The following is a 6,289-nucleotide window of genomic DNA, read 5'->3' as shown; positions in this document are numbered from 1 at the left end:
TCCAATATTTAAAACTCGAAGTGCATATTGTCATGATGCATATGCACTTGCCCACTTGGGTTAGGGGGGATGATTGAAAGACTTTAAACTGAGGTTTATTGATAAAATAGGACTGCTGGTTTTTAAAGATTTTAAAATCTTCTGTTTGTATATTGAGTCAAGTTGTGCTTTTGGTAAAAGTATTTCATGATTCTACAAAGTAGGTGTAGACTGTGGAGAGCTTGAAATTAGAAAATAGTATCGGGGTTGGGACTCTTAATATTTATGGGCTAACCAGCAGTGTTGCTTCTGCTGCCTATGTTTCAGGTTATTGAATTTGTGCGGTTTAAAGAACGATTGCAACACTCTAATCAATATCTGATTGCACGACTTGAATCATCTATTTTAAAGCTGAAAGAGAAAGACAATAATATTGAGGAGGAAGAGGTAATATTTCTTGCAGGACATGCCCTTAGCCACATGTTGATATTTCTTATGTGTCACTGACATGTATTCTTCACAGGGTGTTTTTGAATCCTTGAAATGTGGAACTCAAGCTCTTGAGCTTGCTAATGATACGTTGTGTCAATCATTGACATTCAACGAAGAATTACAATTAAGGCCTTGGTGGACTCCAACTCCAAAAAAGGATTATCTTTTAGGTGAGTGCATCATGCTATTTGGCCAGCAGTGAACTGCAATTTTTTTTTTCCCTCTCTAATTGACACTTTTTTCGCTTTCTTGCAAATTGTAAAACAAAAGTCTGGTTTCCCTAATAAATATATATGTCTACAGTATATGTTTCTCCAACTTTTCAGCAACCATAAATATCTTTATGAGCTAGATGCTACTGTTGACTAGGCTCTTATAGGTTATCGCTAGATGTGGCTGGGTGGTTTAAGGGTAAAAGGTAGGGCATCAAAGGGAAGGGAAGGGGCGGCTGGGTGTAGTGGTGGTTTAATTTGGTGTTGAGGATATAACCATGATTAATCTACTTTAAGTTAATTATTTGAGAATTACCTTAATACATCTAGATTAAACAAAAGTTACGAGCTAAAGTTACGATCTTGGGTAAAAATGACATGTTAAGAGGAAGAATGAGCTATTTTGATAAAAAACATAGAAAATAGGCATACATGTAGTGATATAGGCCTTATTTCGACCATTTTGAATGAAATTGCGTCTTAAAACACTTGACTTGCTCTTTTAATTTGATTTCAAGCCTTAGATGCCTCTAACTAGGTAATAATGACATGTTAAGAGGAAGAATTAGCTATTTTGATCAAAAACATAGAAAATAGGCATACACGTAGTGATATAGGCCTTATTTCGACCATTTTGAATGAAATTGCATCCCAAAACCATTCAAATGCTCTTTTAATGTGATTTCAAGCCTTAGCTGCCTCTAACTAGGTAAAAATGACATGTTAAGAGGAAGAATGAGCTATTTTGATCAAAAATATAGAAAATAGGCATACAAGTAGTGATATAGGCCTTATTTCGGCCATTTTGAATGAAATTGCGTCCCAAAACTATTCCAATGCTCTTTTCATGTGATTTCAAGCCTTATCTTCCTCTAACTAGATAAAAATGACATGTTAAGAGGATGAATGAGCTATTTTGATAAAAAAAAAACATAGAAAATAGGCATACATGTAGTGATATAGGCCTTATTTCGGCCATTTTGAATGAAATTGCGTCCCAAAACCATTCAAATGCTCTTTTAATGTGATTTCAAGCCTTAGATGCCTCTAACTAGGTAAAAATGACATGTTAAGAGGAAGAATGAGCTATTTTGATCAAAAATATAGAAAATAGGCATACAAGTAGTGATATAGGCCTTATTTCGGCCATTTTGAATGAAATTGCGTCCCAAAACTATTCCAATGCTCTTTTCATGTGATTTCAAGCCTTATCTTCCTCTAACTAGATAAAAATGACATGTTAAGAGGATGAATGAGCTATTTTGATAAAAAAAAAACATAGAAAATAGGCATACATGTAGTGATATAGGCCTTATTTCGGCCATTTTGAATGAAATTGCGTCCCAAAACCATTCAAATGCTCTTTTAATGTGATTTCAAGCCTTAGATGCCTCTAACTAGGTAAAAATGACATGTTAAGAGGAAGAATGAGCTATTTTGATCAAAAATATAGAAAATAGGCATACAAGTAGTGATATAGGCCTTATTTCGGCCATTTTGAATGAAATTGCGTCCCAAAACTATTCCAATGCTCTTTTCATGTGATTTCAAGCCTTATCTTCCTCTAACTAGATAAAAATGACATGTTAAGAGGATGAATGAGCTATTTTGATAAAAAAAAAAACATAGAAAATAGGCATACATGTAGTGATATAGGCCTTATTTCGGCCATTTTGAATGAAATTGCGTCCCAAAACCATTCAAATGCTCTTTTAATGTGATTTCAAGCCTTAGATGCCTCTAACTAGGTAAAAATGACATGTTAAGAGGAAGAATGAGCTATTTTGATCAAAAATATAGAAAATAGGCATACAAGTAGTGATATAGGCCTTATTTCGGCCATTTTGAATGAAATTGCGTCCCAAAACTATTCCAATGCTCTTTTCATGTGATTTCAAGACTTATCTGCCTCTAACTAGGTAAAAATGACATGTTAAGAGGATGAATGAGCTATTTTGATCAAAAACATAGAAAATAGGCATACATGTAGTGATATAGGCCTTATTTCGGCCATTTTGAATGAAATTGTGTCCCAAAACCATTCAAATGCTCTTTTAATGTGATTTCAAGCCTTAGCTGCCTCTAACTAGGTAATAATGACATGTTAAGAGGAATAATGAGCTAATTTGATCAAAAATGTAGAAAATAGGCATACAAGTAGTGATATAGGCCTTATTCGGGCCCTTTTGGTTGAAAATGCGTCTTAAAACACTTGACTTGTTTTTTTAATGTGATTTCAAGCTTTAGCTGCCTCTAACTAGGTAATATTGACATGTTATGAGGAAGAGTGAGCTAATTTTATTATAAATGTAGAAAATAGGTTAAGTAGTAATCATATAGGCCTATGTATTAAATTTTTGCCTAACTTAAATTGTAAATGTATTTTTACATACATAACCTAAGTAATTAATTCTAGCTAACATCATTTTTGTTTAACCAAGTTTTGCAAGGTACAGAAAGGAGGTCCATTGACGAGCAAAGAGCTGAATGAAGTTCGAGATATGTTAGCGTCTTTCATCACATATAATTTAATTTGAAGTTGTTAACTTATACATTAATTATTAGTATAGTTTGTAAATATAACACCTTTTAATTAATGAGTTGTAAAAGCTATATGACATTTCATTGTATCTCATTTACGGTTATTAATTAATATTTATGTATTGTTGTTATTATTCCAATGTAAAAATTATTATATTTTAGTATTTTTAATAATAATAATAATAATAATACGGGTAATAATTTGGGGTATTATTACTGTTATTATAATATATTTTAATGGCAGATTTAATACAGGATGTGCAGGTTTTTAATTAATTTTAATTATAAATTTTTTTTTTTAAAAAAAACAGATTTTGCCACCGGTTTTTTCAATGAACCAGTGCCCAAAATTAATTTAAAATCTGGCGCTCTTACTTTTGCCACCGGTTCACTGTGAAAACCGGTGGGGAATGGTGAAGTTTTACCACTGGTTCAGTTGAAAACCGGTGGCAAAAGTGCTTAGCTTAAACCTAAATCAGCAGCTTTTGCCACCGGTTCACCTCAAAACCGGTGGGGAAATTTCTTTTGGCCACCGGTTTAAAACCGGTGGCATATCTTTGACGGTTTGCCACCCCCCAAATCAAGAACGGTTCAAAACCGGTGGGGAATGGGGGGTTTGAACCGGTGGGGATTGGGGTTTTTCGTCTAGTGACAATTTGCCTCCTTGGTTGTGCATGAAACGTAAGTATGTAATGCTTTCACTGCTAATAACTGGGCCAAGGCAACCTGGAAACGACATAGATGTTTATCTTGCGCCACTTGTTGACGATTTGAGAAAGATGTGGGACGAAGGGGTTTCCGTGTTTGATGCTCATAAGAATGAGATGTTCACCTTGCGTGCAGCTCTTATGTCGACCGTTAATGATTTTCCTGCATATGGCAACTTGTCTGGGTACAAGAACAAAGGAAAAAAAGCATGCCCCATTTGTATTGATGACACTCCAAGCATACACCTTGACAATTGTCACAAAGAGGTGTATCTGCGGACTCGAAGGTTGCTAAGGCGCGATCACCCGTACCGTAGGCAGAAAAAGGCTTTCGATTGGAAAGCGGAAGAGGAGACTGCGCCTAGGCCATTGACTGATGAGGAGGTTTATGATCGAGTTAAGGGTATACGAATAGTGTTTGGGAAAACAAAAAAAGCTGCGGACTCAACTGCTCTCTTTAAAAAAGAATCAATCTTTTGGAAGCTTCCGTACTGGAAAGAACATGATGTTAGGCACTGTCTTGATGTAATGCATATAGAGAAGAATGTGTGTGATGCTCTTGTGGGAACGCTGATGAATATTCAAAGCAAAAAAAAGGATAGAAAGGGTGCACGGTTAGATTTGGAAAAGATGGGGGTTCGTCCAGAATTGTGGGCTCAGGAAAAGGTTAGAAAGGGAAAGGAACAGGAAAAGAGAGATGAAACGAGTTCAGCACAAGGAAAGGGGAAGAGCAAGGGAAAAGGAAAGTCCACAGATGCGTTGAAAAGAATTATGATGGAAAAGCAAAGGATGCCAAGGCTTATTTACCTCCGGCTTGCTACCCATTGTCAAGGGTAAAAAAATGGATGTTTTGTGCATGTCTGTACGACATTAAGGTTCCATCAGGGTATGGATCTAAGATGAAAAGATTTGTATCCTTAAATGGAGAATTGAAGCTGACAACTATGAAATCCCATGATTGTCATGTTCTTATGCAAGTATTCCTACCAATTGCAATACGTGGTATTTTACCGAAGCACGTGAGGGAAGCTATTACAAGCCTCTGTTCTTTTTTCAATACAATATGCAGCAAAGTGCTTGATCCTTGTGCAGTTGATGCTTTGCAGGCGGATGTGGTTGTGACTTTGTGCAAATTTGAGATGTACTTCCCACCCTCATTTTTTGACATAATGGTGCATCTTATTCTTCATTTGGTGCGTGAAATTAAGTTGTGCGGTCCAGTGTTCATGAGGTGGTGCTATCCTTTTGAAAGACACATGGGTACATTGCAAAACAAGGTAAGGAATCGGGCTCACCCGGAAGGAAATATGATTCAAGGGACCATGGCCGAGGAGATTGGTAATTTTGTGGTCGACTATATAGCCGTTGCTGAACCTATTGGTATTCCTACTTCTCGACATGAAGGTAAACTTGATGGTCATGGCACAATCGGGTTGAAACGAATGTCACCTGATCGAGAGAAGTTCTTACAAGCACACCTATATGTGTTGCACCATGTTGCAGATGTTCACCCATACTTAGATGAGCACATGGCTAGTTTGCGTGATGAATTTCCATCGAAAGGTGAAAGGGCATTGATGCAGATGCATAATAAGAGGTTTTTGAGTTGGTTTCGTGATCGAGTGATGGGTAGAATGGATGAGAGTGTCACTAATACAGTAAGGTGGCTTGCTTATGGTCCTAGGGATGGTGTTCGCTCATTTGAGGGATATGACATAAATGGGTACACTTTTTGGACTGAGCGTCAAGATTTGAAATCTTCCTTGACTCAAAACAGTGGTGTAACGCTTGTGGCATCGTCAAGGGAGTTTGCAAGTGCTAAGGATAAATCACCCGTTGATGCAGAGTTATCATACTATGGTCGAATTCAAGAAATATGGGAGCTTGATTATTGTAGCTTCACGATTGCTCTTTTCCGATGTAAATGGGTTGATAATATCAGGCGTAACGTCAAATATGATGACTTTACTCTTGTAGATCTTAGCCACCTAAATGACAGTGCGGAACCATTCATCCTTGCATCTCAAGCTAAGCAAGTGTTTTACGTAACTGACCCAACAGATATGAAATGGTCTATTGTGCTAGCCAGCAAAAGAAGAATCCTAGGCATTGGAGATGTCGAGGATGAGGAAGAATATGATGCGTTTGATGACTTGGAACCTTTCGCTGTTCCTAGACCTGTTGTACCAAATGATGTAGACGACCAAACCAATTATGTGCAATTAGACCACAACGAAGGAATATTAGAATGAGGTACTATTTTTCAGCAATTTTGCAATTTTAGGTGTTGAAAGTATTATAAAATGACAGGTTAGCCAAAAATGAATTAATTAATTGTCATAAGTATTATAATTAGGC

Source organism: Chenopodium quinoa, unplaced genomic scaffold (assembly GCF_001683475.1).
Source record: "Chenopodium quinoa cultivar QQ74 unplaced genomic scaffold, ASM168347v1, whole genome shotgun sequence".
Lineage (NCBI taxonomy): Eukaryota > Viridiplantae > Streptophyta > Magnoliopsida > Caryophyllales > Amaranthaceae > Chenopodium > Chenopodium quinoa.
This window is presented reverse-complemented; position numbering follows the sequence as displayed.